Below are 20,840 nucleotides of genomic sequence, written 5' to 3' on the forward strand. Positions count from 1 at the left end.
CACGTGATCTACTGGCTCCATGTCAGGGCGGCTTCTGCCAGGGTCGCTCTACTACTACTACTATGATAATCTTGTGTCCCTCAAGTCAGCCATCCAAACAGCCTTTCAAGACGCCAACACCTGGTTGCTATCTTTTTGGTTTACGAAAAGCATATGACAACCACCTGGCGACACCATATGCTTGCCACATTATACAAGTGACGTCTTTGAGGTCCGCTCCCGATTTTTATACAAAATGTCCTGTCACTTCATACTTTCCGTGTCCAAGTTGGTGCCTCCCATATCTCTCACCATATCCAGGAGAATGGGTTTCCGTAGTGCTCTGTATTGCGGGTATCTCTATTTTTAGTGGCCATTAATGGTGTAGCAGCAGCTGTAGGGCTGTCCGTTTCAGCTTCTCTGTATGCAGATGACTTTGGCATTTCGTACTGCTTCACCAGTACTGGTGTTGCTGAGAGGCGCCTACAGGGAGCCATCCACAAGGCGCAGTCATGGGCTCTAGCCCCACAGTTTACGGTTTCTGGCCGCAAAGTCTGTTTGCGTCATACCGCTTATCCAGAACCAAAACTTTACCTCAAAGATGATCCAATCACTGTAGTCGAGATATATTCATTCTTATAACTGGTTTTTGATGCCCGATTGACTTGGCTTCCTCACCTTAGACGGAAGTGCTGGCAGCACCTCAATGCCCTCCACTGCCTGAGGAACACCAACTGGGGTGCGGATCGCTCTACGCTGGTGCAGCTCTACAGAACCCTTGTTCAATCCTGCCTTGACTATGAGGATCTGGTTTGTGGTTCAACGGTGCCTTCAGTGTTATGTTTACTCAACCCAGTGCACCACTGTGGTGTTCCTCCAGCAACAGGAGCTTTTTGGATGAGTCTGGTGACCAGTGTCCTTATGGAGGCCGGATTCCCTCCATTGCAGGTTATGCGTGCACAACTCCTGGCCAGTTATGTTACACACATTCGTAGTTCTCCTGCACATCCGAATTACTGTCTCCTCTTCCCACCCACGGCGGTTCATTTCCTGCATCGGCAGCTGAGGTCAGGGCTTCCAATTGCAGTTTGTGTCCGATCCCTTCTTTCTGAACTGGAGTCCTTGCGATTACCACCTATACTTCAGATCCATTCACTTACACCTCCATGGATTACACCTAGGCTGTAGCTTTGGCTGGACCTGTCACATGGCCTTAAGGACTCAGTTAACTCCGCGGCTCTCTACTGCCACTTCATCTCGATTCTTGATATGTACTGAGGCCATGAAGTGGTTTACACCGATGGCTTGATGGCTGATGATCATGCCAGCTTTGTGTATGTCCATGTAGGACATATTGAACAGCATTCCTTGCCTGATGGCTGCAGTGTTTTCACTGCTGAGCTGGTGGCTATATCTCATGCTCTTGAGCACATCCATTCATGCCCTGGGAAGTCGTTTCTTCTGTCTATTGACTCCTTGAGCAGCATACAAGCTATCAACCAGTGCTACCCCTGTCATCCTTTGGTAGCGACCATCCAGGAGTCCACCTATGCCCTGGAACGGTCCAGTCATTCAGTGGTGTTTGTCTGGACCCCAGGTCATGTCGGAATCCCAGGCAATGAACTTGCCGACAGGCTGGCCAAACGGGCTGCATGGTAACCACTTATGGAAATCGTTTTTTCTGCACCTGACCTGTGTTCAATACTAAGTCACAAGATTTTGCGGCATTGGGAGACGGAAGGGCATAACCTCAGAAAATACCCTTAAGGAGACTACAAATGTGTGGAAGACCTCCGTGCGGGCCTCTCGCAGGGACTCTGTGGTTCTCTGTCGGCTCCGCATTGGCCACACTTGTGTGACACACAGTTACCTCTTGCGCCATAATTTCCCACTTTAGCGTCGGTGCAGCGCCCAGCTGACAGTGGCCCATATTTTGGTGAGCTGTCCTTCTTTGGCTGACCTGGAGTAGACTCTTCAGTTACCAGACTCTTAGCTGACAACACCTCATTGGCTAATTTAATTTTACGTTTTATGTGTGATGGTGGGTTTTATCATTCTATATAAGTTTTCACGCATGTCCTTTGTCCCTTTGTGTTCTTCACTCTAATGCTTTTAGGCTGATGTTTTAATGTGTCACAGAGTGACTGGCTATTCCTTGTTTGTTCTCATGGTCGGCCAGCCATGGTCATCTGCTCTCTTGTTTTTATCCCTTCTGCCTGTTTCTTGCTTTTCTCTGTGGTCTTCTTTTCCGGTTTTGTCCATAGTAGTGTTCTTCTGGTTCTTCCATTCTCCTGTTATTGTGCTGTACATCTCCTTTCTTTTCTTCTTTCCATTGTGTAATTATTTTACCGGGCACAAGGGATCGATGACTTCGCAGTTTGGTCCCTTCTCCCCCTCCTTTAAACCAACCAACAAACCAAGTATCTAATTTCTTTTTTATATTCTGTGCAGCTGATTTTGTATTGAGGCTGCTTAAATTATTAAAACTTTCTTTCAAACTTTAAAAGTTTCTTTGCAACTACTTTCAATCTCACTAGGAATTTGTCCAGTTCTATATACAAGTCACTGTAAGGTTTGTCTGGTTTGATGGCCAGTTTCAACAGCAGCTTAAGGTTCGCAACTTACAGAACTTCCTTGTACTCTACCCACAAACAAGTTCTTTTATTTTTGTCGCTCATTTCATCAGTATTGTCTAAACAATCAATAACAGACACTTTTACCTTGAACTGTTGAGATGTTGAATGTTGCTGTGATTTGTAGTTACTGCTCATTCTTATAAACCAGTGCCAGCTAGTTTGTAGTTCCGTGCCACGATGGTTTGTTGACAGCTGGGCTCTGCTCTGATTGTCTGCAACTCAAAATGGTGTTGTCAAAGTCCGCCCCGTAGTGGTGTGCACTTCTTACCGTACTTAATGCAATATAATTCTCACTGTCTACACACTGTCTTGTTTACAGTCTAAACAGAGTTTTAGTTCCTTTGTGCCACAAGAAAATATGGTTGACTGTACAACAGTCACTTCACCACTGCAAATGAGTAGCTCAATGTCACCTTAATAATTCGTAAGTTAACTTTTTCATAGTGCCTCTACGACATGATCCTCAACCTGCAGCACCAAAGGTAGCGATACTGACCTGATTCTCATAGTCTTTCCTTGATCAGTTCAAAGCTGAGAATCTGCACGAACATGGGGTGGTGCTTGTTCAAAGATATAGATGACACCCCCATTTAGACTGTACTAACACACACATTTATTCCTTGCAGAGTTTGATTATTAGTAGTGGTGACCAGTTTGTCAACTAGATGAATTTATTAATGCACTGACTGAGATCAGCACCTACAATTATAGTGGCAACATTAATTGTTCTATTGTGGCACAAGACACGTTTTACATTTACTGAAAAGCCACTGTTAACACTTGACACAATCCTGTAGTAATTTGTGATAGTGGTTCAGTAATTCATTTGATTCACTCATAATGAGCATCCCTGTGTCCAACAATTGTTTGTTTCAGTGATAAAAACATTCCTCATTACCTGTCAATCATGACACAGTTGAGATACAGTACAGTAATCACCCAAAAGTCTTTAAACATTAATGTTAATGTTGCTCATGGTTTTCACAGTTGGAATGTGCACAACTGAGGCATAGACCAACACTGAAAGTGCACGTCTTACTTTTGGGCTTTCGAGTCACGAACTGCCAATTTTGGATAATGTCTGACTACTTAAAAATGATCATAAGAATAAACTGTTAATTTGTAACCTACATCATGCGTTAAAAATGGCTAGGCCATATTTTATTGTTTTTGATGAACTAGCAGAATTAACATCATTTTAGTTTATAGAAAATGTTGCTGGTTAGAAAAATACATGGATGCTAGTTCTTAGACAATGTGGATCCCCTTGTTAACTTGTATGAGGACCATATTGCATAGTATATAAATTACATAAAATTATTAAGTCATGAGTTAATTAATGCTGTTTACTGTAAAGAAGACATGTCAAGTTAAAGACACGCACAATTAAAAGATACTTACACAAAACTTTTGGCCACAGACTTCATCAGTAAAAGAGAGAGACACACACACCATTCACACACACGAGCAAGCACACCTCACACACACTCAACCTCCAACGCCAACGTCTTGGGCCGGAATGCAACTATCATGTGGGATGCAAGCAGCAGTCTGAACAAAATATGTTTTTTTGTTTGTCTTATATATCGCTCTTTTATGGCTATGCAAGTAGTGAGCACACTTCACTCTCCTGTGGCCCCAGTCAGAAGACATTTCAAACAGTCCTTTTCACAAAACACACTGCGACTGTGTCAACTGGCAAATGCCTCATAAAAACGCAGAACTCACTGGATGGTCTCAGATTTCTTAGAAGCCTCTTCAGTAAGCAAATGAACACTTAACAACTACAATACAGAAAACTGCAATGATCAACCATGACAAAGAAACTGACAAGAAACTACATTAAAGTGTAAGAAATATCTGCAACATAGGATATGATAAGAAATAACTGCAAGAAAGACAAGAGAAATAAACATTATAACAAAGATATTAGTAAGAAACAACTTCAGTGAAGACATACATTACTCTTGAAAAAAAAAAAAAATTTTAAAAAAATAAAACCTGTCTAACGTAAAAATGGAATCTCTCCTTTCAAGAGAATATAGTACTACAGGTACTAACCAACAGAAAATGTATCTAATTTTTCTGATTTGGCATTTTCGGGAGGGGGGGGGGGGGGGTGGGGGGAAGTAATCTGTAAATTATAAAAAAAATTCAAAAGGCAACAGTAAAAGAACTTTGACAGATATGTCCAAACCGAGGACACCATTGTAATCATAAAGCAATCATCTTTGAAATAATAAAAAAAAAAACTTTAACAAAAATCAAGAACTGTTACAGAGATACAGTGTTTTAAAAAAATTTCCGATATTCGCATCTTCAAAATGGTGTTCGCAGTGTCATCTTTGGAGGCCTGTATCTCAGGGCAGGAATTTTTTTTGGAGAAAACAAAAAACGCGTGTTTCTTACCTGCTCATGGATTTCAACATGCTAAATTCAATAACATCCGGTATCATGAAGGTAATGACCCTGCCTAAAGTGATACGGATTATGCCTCAAGTGTGTGGGACCCGTATCAGATAGGACTAACAGGGGGTATTGAATGTATACAGAAGAGGGCAGCGTGAATGGTCACAGGTTTGGTTAATCTGTGGGAGAGTATCACAAAGATACTGAAGGAACTGAACGGGGAGACTCTTGAAGACAGATGTAAACTACCCTGAGAAAGTCTATTAACAGACTTTCTAGAATCGGCTTTAAATGATTACTTCAGGGATATACTACAATCCCATATATATCGCTCACATAGGAATCGTGAGGATAAGATTAGAATAATTACTGCATAGAGGCATTCAAACAATCATTCTTCCCGTGTTCCATACGTTAGTGGAACAGGAGGAAATGGTTTGCAGAGTAAGATTTAGGTAACAATCTGTACCAAAAAAGAAGTATCATTGGCAGTCTCGTAATTCGTGCTGAATGTGTGTGAATTTGAACATCTTGAACACCTAAGCTGTGTTCTCAAACCACTCTGACTGTTTAGGCTACATTCAGAGCAGTGAGGTGCTAAAAGAGAGACTTTTGATCCATTTATTGCTAGAATACTTGACAAAACTTTACAAAAATACGTTGAAAATGGTCTATAAAAATGAATTCTGTTATTAATTAAAAGGCAATTGATGTCCGATGGTGTCATATCTATGTCACAAAATGTGTGTACAAAAACATACAGGCCTACATTAAGAAGCAGTGCTGTGTAAACACTACCATTCTAAGTACAGCTGATGCTGTGGGAAGGAATATACAAAGCAGTTTTGACAAAGCCAAAAATACATTAAAAACTGCTGATACCATCTGTTTCAGTAATGTGTAAGTTTTTGCTGAAATCAATAGTTAAGTTAAAGGTTACGTAAGCAAGCACAACAGATATTATGTTAAAAAGTGACAGCAAAGGTGATTCCCATACATGAAGTTTTCAGGACAATCTCGTAGCAGAAACCATGTCAACCTTTGGTATCACAAATTATTTTGAACAGGGATGGCAACAGTTTTTCTCTGTGCACTGTGACAGTCATTTCTCCACTAGTTCTTCCAGCAGTCCTAGCTTAGCTGTGTATGGAAGAGCTGTTAAGTTTTTGAGGCTAGAAAGATTTTTTTTACAGAAGTTAAGCTGTTGCCCTGTTTAGTTCATTAGATGGAGTATCTAACAAAGATAGAGAAAGGTCTGGAGTTCATCATCCTGCACAAAATAGTGATCTGTTGGCAAGTTTCACCACAGAGCTTATTTCATCTAGAGTGAAATATTCATCTAGTAACCAATGAAGGTTAATGTAATCATCAACACAATATTGACTGTCAGTATTCTAATACAGCTAGGCCAATAGCTGCTGCTGTTCACTAGCCACTGACAAAACTGACCATCAGGACATAAAGTAAATAATTTCCAAGACAGACCTAGCCTCTCCCCTCTTTCCCCCTCAACCCCCTACATACACTTATAATCATATGCACAACTAAAATAAAAGTCCATGGGTAACAGTATATTTAATTATAACAAACTTTGTGAGATGTGTATATGTCTTTAATGCATAAAGAATCCACAGTATTGGTTCTGAAATAGTTTCCTACATTGCACTCATATTATTTTGATTTGCAATGCTCACCAGGAAGCAAATAACTACTTTTTTGTGCCATTAACAACTTCAAATATTACTCAGAATTTTTAGTTTTATGTGTAGTGGGTAATACTCTCCCTCCCTTCTTCCCTAAAGTAATCAATGGTGAAAGTTTAATGGCAACCCCCTACTTGCAGTTATAATGTTTGTTATAAATTTTAGCATGTTTATCAAACTTTTAGAGATAGATGTTAACTGTTACAGTTGCTAATTCATTTGCCTGGGATGGTCTTCATGATAAATGAGTGGGGTGGCTGAGTAGAATAGTTCTGTACAGTGTCATGACCCTCAGCCTGAAGTGTATCAATAGTTTTTGCACTCTTGAGATGTGTCCAAAGTTGGTGACTTTGTTAGGTCTGATTATGACAGACTGTTTTGCCTCTGCTGCCAAATCAAAGAAATTTATGTTCCACATTACACATTTTGCTTTCTTTTGTTATCAGTTAGGTATGTTCAGTTGGCTCTTATATTGTCCACCAACATTTCAGTAATTGGCTAAAGCGATTATTCAGTAAGTTAGAAAATCATTCCATATTAATCCTACTTCAGCAATCTTTTTCGTAAAGCCTCTCACTCATTTACTCTGTGGTGTTGTACAGTTGTCATTTTAAGTCTCAAACTGATTTTTTGATTAGGCCTATATTTAATTTGGTTTGTAAACTACTGTATTCTGTAGTTTGGTTTAGGAAAACGTGATGTTATCAGGTGGTTGCATGAAATGCTGCAGAAGACATTATTAAGTATTTTGTTGTTGTACACACATGCGAAGAGGCTTGAACTCTTTTATTTCATGCTTTGTTCTGAGAAGGAAGCAGAATTGAGCTCTTTTTCAGACCAGATGTTGTGAAACAATGATATTGAAATTAAAATTATATTTTTTTCTCTTTTGTACATGGCTCAACCTTTCAGATGGACCAAATTACTACTTCTGGTTTTAATTTTCTGATTCCGATTTATGTACAAAACATATTTGGGCCAGGCATATAGATGTCTACTAAGTTAAACACATTGAGCGATATATGAAATTGTTTATAATAGCAGAAAATAGGACACAGTTAAGAGTTTTGTAAGAGAGAGAACTCTGGGAGATTTTTTTCAGGTAACTTTTTACTTCTCCTGTCGATACTCATCAAATCTATTTGCTGATATTTCCAGTGTACACAAAATTGACTTTCTTTTTCCAAATATGGGCATGGTTTTATATTACAGACAATGACTTTGTATTAAGTGCTGTCTGTTGGTGTCTGAATGTCACTTGATTAAGTGGGGAAGCTGGGTTGCTTGTAATTTTATGTGGTTAATCATCTTAAAATCTGTATAGAAATATTACAGGGTGTCTATGACCCGGGAGATCCGGGAATAACCCGGGAATTTTTTCATCCAGGAGAAAACAGGGAAAAACCTGGGAATTTTTCGTTGATTAAGTTTCCGGTTAATTTTTTGTAATTTTGACTGGTAAAAACCAACAATCTAACTAAAGGATCAGAGTATTACTGCAGCGTTAAAACATGAACGAGAAAATAAAACTTAAATTGCAAAGGAAGTGCGCGATATAAAATAACAAAATGCTCGTACAAGCGTCTGCTAGAAGCAGAATGTGTCAAAGGCTTTTTAGTACCTTTTCCCGCTTCTGGCTACAGAAATGTGGCTGTTGGCTGTGTAAGCAGCAGTAGCAGCAACCAGCCACATGGTACCCAGAAAAATTTTACTGGCGCGCCCAAGCTGCCAGATCACATGTGCACAGCAAGCCCAGATCTAAAGGGGAGGGGGGGGGGGCGGTTTGGGGGGGGGGGGCGGCAAACTGGGGTATCTGAACCGGGTGACAATTTCGGGAGGGAGGGGGTAAATTAATATTCTCGAGGAAAAAATCCTTGTTTCACAAAGCACCTAGCATCCAGCGCACGTCAGTCTGTCGGTTATTCTTATGATTTTCAAACGCACCCCTGCTGGTTTCTGAACACATTCTAAGTTGATTTCTGAATGAATTATAAGTTGATTTTTGAATGCGTGCATATTGTATGTGATGCCACTGTCAGGGGAATCATCGTCACATCTAGAAACAAACTTTCTTGCACACAAAACAGGACGGGGCTTTACGAGCTGAGGGGAATCAGACCGAACCAGAGAATGCCAACTGCTGCTTGTTTATGTGGTTGATTCGGTTTGCGAATGTTCAGCGTTGTTATAATTACTAGCGAAATCCATAGATTCAGACTACCAGAGTGGAAATAAACGTCTAACAGGAGTAACAGGTAAGAAAGATTACGTATTATCTTCTCGGTGTATCCAAGAAAGTGAAATTTTGACAGAAAATTTTTGGCCTGATCGCTACACTAGACAGGGCCAGTTGCAGTCCCCGGCTAGCAGCCGTTTAACTTCCATTCTGGAAGTAGCGCGGGAAACGCATTCTACAAACTCGTAATGACGGCTAACCGGAGAATAATCTCTGGATAACTAAACCGGTGATTGTGACAGGGGTAGTAAAGTTAACCGGAGAATGAGTTTTGACAGTGGTAGGAATAGTTACAGAATTAGTGATGATAAGACTGTTTGTTAGAACATGGAAGGAGAAGAAAAGGGGACATCACACAAATTATGGAAGAAAATGACGATTCCAAATTTATACAAAAATTTCGTTCTATTTTTCGCTCTCGTGCATGAGAAATAGGAGCACATGAATGAAATGTGAAACTATTTCCTAACATAAAGGTTTTTGCTTGTAGTAGGCCGAATAGGTATTTCGTATTGGTACTTTGTGAATTATTTTGTCGTATTATAAAAATGATCATTATTGCCAAAACAGTGTTGCTTATATGGTGTGTGTTAAAATTGCTGCAATATTAGAAAGGCCTCTTTTGTTTTATCTGGCACACAGTGACAAAATAGATGTAATCAGATCGAGAAACCACACCAGTCTTGGATACTAATTGTATTAACAGCTTTTTCAGTATTAAACGACGACATTTCCATTTTTCACGTAGCAAAACGTTTGACGAACTTTGATAAGGTAATAGTTTTTCGCAGAAAGGTAAGAACGCCATGTAAAGCTGTAGCAAAATTAGAGAGAAAACTTGCTAGGACCTAAGAATTGAAGAAATGTGTACTGTCTTGCCTGTCTCCTGTCTTTACTGGTTTTAGGTATCCTATATTTAATTTTATGTTGCGCAGAAGAGCAAGTTATTAGCTAGTAGGCAATAAAGAGTCCAGATTTTCTGAAGAGCACTTGTTCTCCTGGTTACAAATAATCCTATCCAGTATTAATTGCGAGGGGTTGGGCAGAATGTCAAACTGGCCGACTGGGAGCAGGATAGGCATTATAGGACATATTAATTTCCACTGTCCTGATATAGTTTGATGGCATTGGTTACAAAATGTACACCTTTGAGTTCCACAGAGCAAAATACAGTGATGTGCGCTATAAGAATGTTGTTTGAAGAGGCGTGGCACCAAATAACGTGTCTTACATTTCCTCGAAGATATATGTTTTATGTATCGGACTCTTCAGAAAGATGTGCGCTCCAAAATGAACTTATTTTTGAAAAGTATGAGTTATATGGGGGGGGGGGGGGGGAGGGGTAGTCTCCACGTGACCCGTGTTTACATTTAGTGATTTTTTTCCGTTTCCTCAAACAAGACGGATTTCTGTGGCTGGGAGCTATCAAGTGAATTAAAATATATTCACATAATTACGGAAGGCTGAAATATGTTATGTTAGTAGTTTCAGATTTTTTTCTGACAGCCAAGCATTAATTGCCTTGCAGAACAATAAAGTTATTTTTGTCGGTTTGCTAAAGAAATTTGTATTTTATTATGGTTTCCTGCTGAGGCAGTGAATTTATTTGAAACAAAGTGTTTTATTCCACACTATTGGCTAGTTTCAACTGTTCGCTGCATTTCAAGTGCACGTTTTCATCTTCTAGCACGTATGGCATTATGCGGGTTTTTCGCCCCGAGTTTCTATTTCTAAAGTGCCGGGAAATTCTGCACTGCTGTATAAAACCATAACCATTCAAAGGATACGCTTTACAGTTCGGAGGGAAAGTATACTGCCATTTAACACGGAAAAAGTGTATTTTCACCTGGGAGAAAATGAATTTTTAATCGACAGATCCGGGAAAAATCCGGAAATTTCTTTTCCTTGTCCGTGTATACACCCTGTATTAGAACAGCTATTTGATCGTTACAGTAATAATTAGGTTAATACCACAAACTCGTATAGCTTTAAAAACTTAACATTTTATTATAAGCTCCTAACTTGGTCACAATGTAAATGTCCCAACATCTAAATTCTTTGGCAGGATCAATCAGCTGGACTCTTTTGCCCTTCAAGTAGTAAATTTCATTGGACTTGGCTGACCATTTCCAGTGGACCCTGGATTTCTCCAAGGCAGTATTAGTTATCTGTGCCATTTATAGTGTATCCTCATGATTCACTGGGACAATCAGATCCACTTCCAGATTTTGAAGTCCCCCACCCAGGGGCCTCACCATTCTTTAGTGAGTACATGCTTGACTATAATGGGGCCCCAGCCTTTGCAGCATTGCTTCATATTTGTGTGCTGCAAACATACACTTTCTACATCTACATGGATACTCTGCAAATGACATTTAAGTCCCTGGCAGAGGGTTCATCGAACCACCTTCACAATTCTCTATTATTCCAATCTCGTATGGTGCGCAGAAAGAATGAACACCTTTATCTTTCCGTACAAGCTCTGATTTCCATTATTTTATCATGGTGATCGTTCCTCCCTATGTAGGTCGGTGTCAACAAAATATTTTCGCATTCGGAGGAGAAAATTGGTGATTGAAATTTCATGAGAAGATTCCGTCGCAACGAAAAACACCTTTCTTTTAATGATTTTCAGCCCAAATCCTGTATCATTTCTGTGACTCTCTCTCCCATATTTCGCCATAATACAAAACATGCTGCCTTTCTTTGAACTTTTTCGATGTACTCAGTCAGTCCTATATGGTAAGGATCCCACACCGCGCAGCAGTGTTCGAGGACAGACAGGCGAAGTGTAGGCAGTCTCCTTGGTAGGTCTGTTACATTTTCTAAGTCTCCTGCCAATTTAAGTTGTTCGTAATTATAATACCTAGGTATTTAGTTGAATTTACGGATTTTAGTTTAGACTGATTTATCGTGTAAGTGAAGTTTAACGAGTTCCTTTTAGCACTCATGTGGATGACCCTCACTTTTCATTATTTAGGGTCAACTACCACTTTTCTCACTATTCAGCTATTTTTTTCTAAATTGTTTTGCAGTTTGTTTTGATCTTCTGATGACTTTATTAGTTGATAAACGACAGCGTCATCTGCAAACAAACCAAGATGGCTGCTCAGATTGTCTCCCAAATTGTTTATATAGATAAGGAGTAGCAAAGGGCCTATAACGCTACCTTGGGGAATGCCAGAAATCACTTCTTTTTTACTCGATGACTGTCCGTCAGTTACTGCGAACTGTGACCCCTCTGACAGGAAATCACAACTCTAGTTACATAACTGAGATGATATTCCATAAGCATGCAATTTCACTATGAGCAGCTTGTGTGATACACTGTCAAAAGCGCTCAACACTTCATGTGAATAAAGAGCTAATTGTGTTTCACAGGAATGATGTTTTCTAAACCCATGTTGACTGTGTGTCAATAAACAGTTTTCTTTGAGGTAATTCATAATATTCGAACACAATATATGTTCTAAAATCCTGCTGCATATCGATGTTAACGATATGGACCGGTAATTTAGTGGATTACTCCTACTACCTTTCTTGAATATTGGTGTGACCTGTGCAACTTTCCAGTCTTTGGGTATGGATCTTTTCTTGTGCAAATTGTTTATATGCAGCTAATGCATCAGCATACTCCGAAAGGAACCTAATTGGTATACAGTCTGGACCAGAAGACTTGTTTTTATTAAGTGATTTAAGTTGCTTCACTACTCCGAGGATATTTGCTTCTATGTTACTCATGATGGCAGCTGTTCTCAATTCGAATTCTGGAATATTTACTTCGTCTTCTTTTGTGAAGACAATTTGGAAGGCTATGTTTAGTAACTCTGCTTTGGCAGCACTGTCTTCGATAGTATCTCCATTGTTATCGCATAGAGAAGGCATTGATTGTTTCTTGCCGCTAACATATTTCACATATGACCAGAATCTCTTTGGATTTTCTGCCAGGTTTCGAGACAAAGTCATGAAAACTGTTATAAGTATCTCGTATTGAAGTCCACGCTAAATTTCGAGCTTCTGTAAAAGATCACCAATCTTGGGGATTTTGCGTCTGTTTAAATTTGGCATGTTTGTTTCGTTGTTTCTGCAACAGTGTTCTAACCCCTTTTGTGTACCTAGGAGGATCAGCTCCATCATTTGTTAATTTATTTGGTATAAATCTCTCAATTTCTGCCAATATTATTTCTTTGAATTTAAGCCACATCTGGTCTACACTTATATTATTAATTTGGAATGAGTGGAGATTGTCTCTCAGGAAGGCACCAAGTGAATTTTTATCTGCTTTTTTGAATAGGTATATTTTTTGCTTATTTTTAGAGGATTTGGGGATTACAATATTCAATCTCGCTATGGCAACCCTGTGTTCACTAATCCCTGAATCAGTTTTGATGCTTGTTATTAACTCGGGATTATTTGTTGCTAAGAGGTCAAGTGTGTTTTCACAACCGTTTACTATTCGTGTGGGCTCACAAACTAACTGCTCAAAATAATTTTCAGAGAATGCATGTAGCACAATTTCGGATGATGTTTTATGCGAACCTCCGGAATTAAACATGTATTTTCGCCAACATAGCGAGGGTAAATTAAAGATGCCACCAACTATTATCGTATGAGTCGGGTACGTGTTTTAAATCAAACTCAAGTTCTTTGAACCTTTCAGCAACTGTATCATCTGAATTGGGAGGTCGGTAAAAGGACCCAATTATTATTTTATTCCGGTTGCCAACAATGACCTCTGCCCATACTAACTCACAGGAATTATTTACTTCAGTTTTGCGACAGTTTAAACTACTTTTGACAGCAACAAACACGCCACCACCAACCGTGTTTAGCCTATCCTTTTGGAACACCGTTAGGTTCTTTGCAAAAATTTCGGCTGAGCTTATATCGGCTTTAGCCAGCTTTCAGTGCCTATAACGATTTAAGCATCAGGGCTTTCTATTAGCTCTCGGTGCTCTGGTACTTTCCCAACACAGCTATGACAATTTTGAACTGTTATACCAATGGTTCCTGTATCTACGTTCTTCCTGTGTTCAGTCTGCACCCTTTGTGACTGAAGTCCTTCTTGCATTTTCCCAAGACCCTCTAACCTAAAAAACCACCCAGTCCATGCCCCACAGCCCCTGCTACCTGTGTAGCCACCTCCTGTGTATAGTGGACACCTGACCTATTCAGCGGAACCTGAAACCCAACCACCCTATGGCGCAAGTTGAGGAATGTGCAGCCTACACAGTCGCAGAACCATCTGAGTCTCTGGTTCAGACACTCCACTCGGCTCTGTACCAGAGATCTGCAATCAGTCCTGTTGACTATGCTGCAATTGGTTAGCTCTGCTTTCATCTTGCAAGCAAGACTGACAGCCTTTACCGCTTCTGTTAGCCGCTTGAAACCAGAGGCACTCTCTTCTGATCCAAAGTGACACACATCATTGGTACTGATGTGAGCAACCACCTGCAGTTGGCTGCACCCTGTGCTCTTCATGGCATTCGGGAGGCCCCTTTCCACATTTGGAATGACTCCACTCGGTATGCAAACAGAGTGCACATTGGTTTTCTTACCCTTCTTGTCAGCCAAATCCCTAAGTGGCCCCATTACATGCCTAACATTGGAACTCCCAACTTCCAATAATCCCACCCTCTGTGATTGCCCAGATCTGGCAGGCTTAGTGGTTTCCTCTGAAACAGGACAGGCGACAGCATCTGGCTCAGTGACAGTGTCAGCCACAGACAGCACATGGAACTTATTTGTCAGACAAACTGGGGAGGCCTTACAATCGGCTGCCTGGGAAGTATTTCGCCATCTTCTTTGCCCTTGGTGACCTCCCACTCGACCACAGGTGAGGGGTCAGCCTCAGTGTGAGCAATAACAGGGCTGGCTATCGGTGAGGACTGATCAGAGGACTCGGACGTGCTGGACGTCTGTTGGATCCCCACGACCGGCCCACAACAGTGGTGCCCATCCACTGCAGCCTCAAGCTGTGTAACCGAAGCCATCACAGCCTGAAGCTGAGAGCATAGTGTCACCAACTCGGCTCGCATCCGCACACAATAATTGCAGTCCCTGTCCATACTAAAGACCGTGGAAAACTAAACTATACAGATAAACTCACTGTAGACCCTGAGGAAAATGCATGAAATGTCTAATAATACGCAGATATTCAAAAACCTAACTACCGAAGCACTCGGGTGAAACTAAATAATTTGCCCCTGGATTAGAAACTTGTAATATGTCACAAAATCAGTTTACTTTCCACTGCAAACAAAAATGCGACAACTGTGACTATTAGATATTAAATTTACTCACACAAACTCAAGAAACTAAACTATTAAAGCACACAGATGATACAATAAAATTCGCTCCAGGTTAGGAACTCATAAATGTCACAAAAGCAGTTACTTCCCTGTTGCTGCTTCTGTCTCGGCGGCTATTCTCTCCTACTTCCTCTGACTTCCTGTCGGATGGTCCATTTGGTGCAGACCCTGTTTGGACTTGATTCACAATTTTGGGATTTATTTCTAGTTTCACTCGCTGTGCTGTCTTCACCTTCCATTAACTATTATATGTTCCCCATTATTGGGTCTGACCTGCCACATTTTCCAAATTTTACAGAAATGTGTGTCTGCAGGGAAGGTCATCCACTGAGGTGTATGCTCAGCCTCTGTGCCTTTCCAACCTGGCACCCTTTCTTCCTGTTGTAGTATGCCCAAAACCCAGCATGGTAACCATCCTGTTATGAGGACGGGGACGGGGGGTGGTGTCAAGTACCTGCACAATGGTAGTCTCCTGACTATGCAGTGATCACACTGTTGGTGCCTGCACTGTACACTCATCATGTATTCCATGGAGTATGTGCCCATCATAACCTGGGGCACAGGAATGTACCTCATCTGTCATGACCATAGAGGACAAAGGGAGAAGAGTTGCTATCGGGGCCTTCATCTTGGCTTTTGAGGGTGATACATTGCCTGAAAAGGTCAAGGTGGTTGTCTGTTGGTGTGAAGTGAAACCTTATGTTCCTCCTCTTATGAGATGCTTCCGTAGCAGGAAGCTACCCCTGTCTGCAGGGATTGTGAACATCTGCTGCAGGCAGACGTTCCTTGTGCCCTCCCTCATCTGTGTAGATTGTTGTGAGCTCCACTCCTCCTCCTCCTCACCAGATTGCACCATTTTTAAACATGAGAAGAAAATCCAGGAGAATAAGACTCTGGACAAGCTCACATCAAGAGGCCTGAAAAAATTAGGAGCCTCATAATCCAAGGCAAATGACACAATGTGCTACATCTGCAATGTCATCATCTTCTCTGTCGATGGTGCCTTCCTCTGTTGCGACTCTTACAGTGGGCCATCAGAGCTACCTGCTGATACCTGCCGCCAGGCAGTTGGGTCCCCTTCTGGTGCTTCCACCACACCCACTTCGGGAGTATTGGCTTCGCACTTGCTGGAGACACCGATCCCCATCCCCCAACCTGAGGCACCTCATCCTCTTCTGGCTTCTCTAGCTAGGAAGAGTCCCCTTGGGACTCTTCCTTCTGTGGCTCCTGCTGGTCCATGACCAGATGACCAGATGTCCAGTGGCTGATGGAACCACAGGCTGCTGGCAGTCAGACTTCTTGTTCTTCCTCTGTCCCTGAAAGAAATTCAGGGAAATCTTCTCAGTCCTCATCTTTAAAGTAGAAGGACAGCAAAGATAAAAAGACATCTTCTAACACAAAGGAAACTCTGGTGGCCCCCATGCCACTGGACTCTGCATGTGCTCCTTCTGTGCCCAAGGTGGAGATCCCAGTGGCGTCTGATGCATCATATCTCCCCAAGGTAATGTGCCACAGAACCTATGTCAGTGGATCCCTTGATGTCTCAACCGGTTGCAGCACATGACCCTGGGTCACAACTTGCCGCACCCACCCCCTGGGTTGCTTCATGCCCTCACAGTATTCAGGCAGTCTGATCCTCCAGTGGAATTCTAACGGATTTTTCGACCACCTGGCTGAGCGTGGAAGCTAACGGATTTTTCCACCACCTGGCTGAGCTATGGCAGCTTTTAAGCATATACCTTGCATTCTGTTTTGCCATCTAGGAAACATGGTTTCCAGCAACTCAGACTCCTGCCCTTCATGGCTACCAAGGTTATTGAAGAATCATACCGACTATGAGAGGGTATGGGGTGGCTTCTGTACATATGTGGCAGACTCTGTTAAAGTGACCTTGTGCCTCTTGATGCATCACTGGAGGCTGTGGCTGTTCGGATATGGGTACATCAGGATTTTACCATCTGTAATGTTTATCTCCCTCCCGATGACATCATGTCCCAGGATGTAGTGTCTACATTACTCCCTCAGCTTCCCTCCAACCTCTCCTAGTGTTGGCTGATTTCAATGCCCATAACCCTTTGTGGGGTGGAAAAATGATTACTGGCCATGGTAAAAACACCAAAATGTTACTAGCACAGCTTGATCTTTGCCTCTTGAACTCTGGTGCCCCCACACACTTCATCATGGCACACAGATCTTATTCAGCTACTGATCTCTCCTTTTGCAGTCCTGGTCTTCTACCATCTATCCACTGAAGGATCCACAATAACCTGTGAGACTGTGACCAAATTGTGATCTTGTATCTTCCGGGTGGGTTTGTAGATTACAATGGTGATCCAGTTTTTTGAGATGTTTCCTATGCAGCCACTAATGTCAGTAATTAAATGCAGGAAAACTTCAGATGTAACCGGCACTTGAGCATCGCTATGATTTCTACATGGTGGTCTTAAAGCTCTTTTTACCTCAGTGAACAAACAGCCATTTTTGAGCAATGTGTTGGTGAAATGTTTGAATTCTGTGTCAAGCAACTATGGTTCACAGATGTTCCTTGCTCTATCTGCCAATGTTTTTACAATGCCTCGCTTTTGGTGTGGGTGCTAGTTCAAATCCTAGTTTAGGTAACTGTCTGTGTGCGTAAGTTTTCAAGAAAGAAGATGGTTCACTGAAAACTCACGCTGGGGTTCGAACAGCATCAGCGGACGATAGCAGTCAACAATGGCCAGTTGTGCTTGGGTATTCAATACGTGATGTCACGCCATGCTCTGAAGCATGCAAAAACGGAATTTTGCTGCAGTCAGTAGTGAGCTGGGGTATGAATCGGAGGACATTCAAAGAAGCTACAATCTCCCTTGAAAATGCCCTCCACAGAAGGGGACAAAATGTTGGGATTTAATGTGGAATCCGTTTGACCACCACATAATAGCCCAGAACATTTTACTGATTGTGTCAATTTCTTTCACCATGAAATTGTGTATGGTTCATTGTTTTTCTTCTTGTGGTTGTTGTTCTCTCGCTGGTAGATGTTCAAACTTGGAGGATTGTTTGGCTGTAGTACTGCACTGAGATTGGTCTGCTTGAGTTCAATAGGCAACATGTATCCACTCCCAAGAATCGGGCAAGAGTAAAACAGCCTTTTGTAAGTGGAGTACAAGCAGTTCCTTAGATGTTGTGTCCAGTCACCAATATGTGTACTAGGTGCTTTACCTTATGAGGGCCAGACTTGCTCTTCTTGTGACCTGGTAGTTGGCCACATTATTTAAATGATAGGTGATCCTTGTGAATGTTGATATTATGCCATGGTCATGGCACCTCATCAAGAAGGTGAGAGAGGTGAGGTAACACTCTTTTCTGTCACAAAGCTTATACAGCTTCTCATATACCTCTCCATAGAGAAGACTGGGGGGTGATTTTAGGTCCTCCTAGCGCCCGGTGATTCAACTGTTTTTATTGCTGTCGTGAGTCCAGTTGGGAGTAGATCTTCGTGTAACGTGATATTTTGACAGTGTGTCTTACCAGCATCTCAAGGTGATATCTGCAGAGTAGTATCTTTGCTACATAGTGCCTCCTTCATACCTTATTGCTTTCATCCACTCCGCACCAACACACCCCTAGTCACATATCATATTCATCATTAGGTGGAGGGCTGGGGGGGGGGGGGGGGGGGGGGACAGACAGGATTGCTGAATGCTGATCATGAAGTCTGGTCACTCAGAGTGCTTCTGTCGCCCCCATCAGGTTCAGAAGTTGCTCTCGGCTAATGTTGTGACTTCAGTTGGCTGAGTGCTGGCCTCAAGCTTTACTGAGAGTGAAGCTACTGTCCCTGTTGATAGGCAGTTTGCCACATGTATGTCTATAACCTCCTCTAAAACCCAGTCTCAAAACACTGAGGCCTATCTTAGCACTTTTTTTGTTCTTATTTCATTGAATCCCCTGTAACCAAGCAATGTTCTGCAGCCACAGATTTTGTTATAAGTTACACCACCCGCACTGCTTTCCATCTCCATGCCTCCAACTGCCACCATCCTTCACAGCACAAGGGTGTGCTACGTACACTGGTTCCATAGGGTCCATGCAGTATCAGATAAAGAAAACCTGCCATGTGAGCTTAGCCATCTTAGACATATTCAAAATGAATGGATATTTTGGAAAACAAATCTTATGTGCTTTCGAGCAAGAAGTACAGGTCCAGCAAATAGAACATGACAAGCAGTATAAAACAATGGCCTATCTGCTATATGCCAGCAAAACATCAAACAAAACTGGCAGAATCTTGACTCATTGTAACACACTTTGTTTTCCATCCACATTCAAAACCAAATGCGGTATTAGGTACAGTGAAAGATGACTTGGTGTCTGTAAACTGGGTGTCTACCGTATTCTGTGCAAAAGTAGTAAGGCTTATTTTGGCTGAACTGTGCAGACAGTCGAAGAAAGATCCAAGGAGCAAAGAAGACACACCAAACTTAAACAACCAACAGAATCTCAGGTACAGAACATTACATGGTTAGAGAAAACTCAGTGAGTTACGAACAAAGGGATGTGCTAAGACAGACCCCATCATTTTGGGGTTGTGTCCTAAATGATTCTATTGAAATATGAGTGGAAGATAGTCTGACAGACAGAGACAGGGGCTTCACCCTCAATAAATAATTTTTCACATTTATGCCAGCCAGGAGAATCCTCTTAAGTTATTTCTCTGATTTGCTTGTAGGTCTGGTCTTCAAATGTGGAGTAGATTAGGTAAGGATGAGGTTGTTTAGAGTGATATTGAAATAACTTTTTGGGTCATTTTCAAGTGGACATCGGGGGAGAGATTGTATGCTAAAGCTGAGTGGCCATTTGTATGTGGAAAATTTGTGCATAATGAAATAACATTAATGATGACAAGCAAGGTCCCATATAGGATGAAGGAAATGGTATTCCAGGAAATGGTTCAAATCTTTAATGTAGAGTGGGAGGCTCCATGTAGTGGGTTGGAGGTGTTGGTCTACCTGAACTGAGATGTGTTTGGTTGGGGCATTGGAACCATCACCTTCCTAACCTTTGTAATGTCATTGCCAGACATTATGACCATCCCTACTCCATTGTCCCCACCCGTACAGTCATTACTGCTAAAAAAAACTGTTCCATGCAACCACCCATTGCTATTTACTCCAGTTAATCCAACAACATCAAAAGCACAGCAACATGTGAAACCATGCATTTTGTTTACAAATTAAAGGTGTCCACTTCACAGATGGTTCATATAGAATGACCAATATTAAACAAACCGAGCACAGAAATGGATCTAGAAGAAATGTCCTTTCATGAACATCCAAATACCCAGTTACTGAGCATGCTCTGCAGAACACCTCAAGAGGCATGAAGCCTGGTACATCACATAGGCCGCACCGCCTCTCTTTGACATCTTTCTCTTCATCCTTGTTTTCTCTTGTTTGAGGAGGGAACATAAAAAGTCTAAGCTAGAAATAACTTTTTTCTAGTTTTGAATGTTTCTGTTTGCAGTATTTGGAATTTCAACTCCTAAAAGTAAGCACTGGCAAAAAAATGTCCCCTGGTAATTTAGCAG

General features: G+C 41.5%; 1 protein-coding gene across 2 annotated transcripts in view; it reads left to right on the forward strand.

Annotated features, from left to right (window-relative positions):
* LOC126483683 (CDK5 and ABL1 enzyme substrate 2-like) overlaps positions 1-20,840 on the forward strand; it is a 171,889-nt gene that overhangs the window by 6,190 nt on the left and 144,859 nt on the right. The gene's annotated exons all lie outside the window — the stretch shown is intronic.

The sequence above is a fragment of the Schistocerca serialis genome, chromosome 6 (assembly GCF_023864345.2).
Source record: "Schistocerca serialis cubense isolate TAMUIC-IGC-003099 chromosome 6, iqSchSeri2.2, whole genome shotgun sequence".
In the NCBI taxonomy this organism is placed as follows: domain Eukaryota; kingdom Metazoa; phylum Arthropoda; class Insecta; order Orthoptera; family Acrididae; genus Schistocerca; species Schistocerca serialis.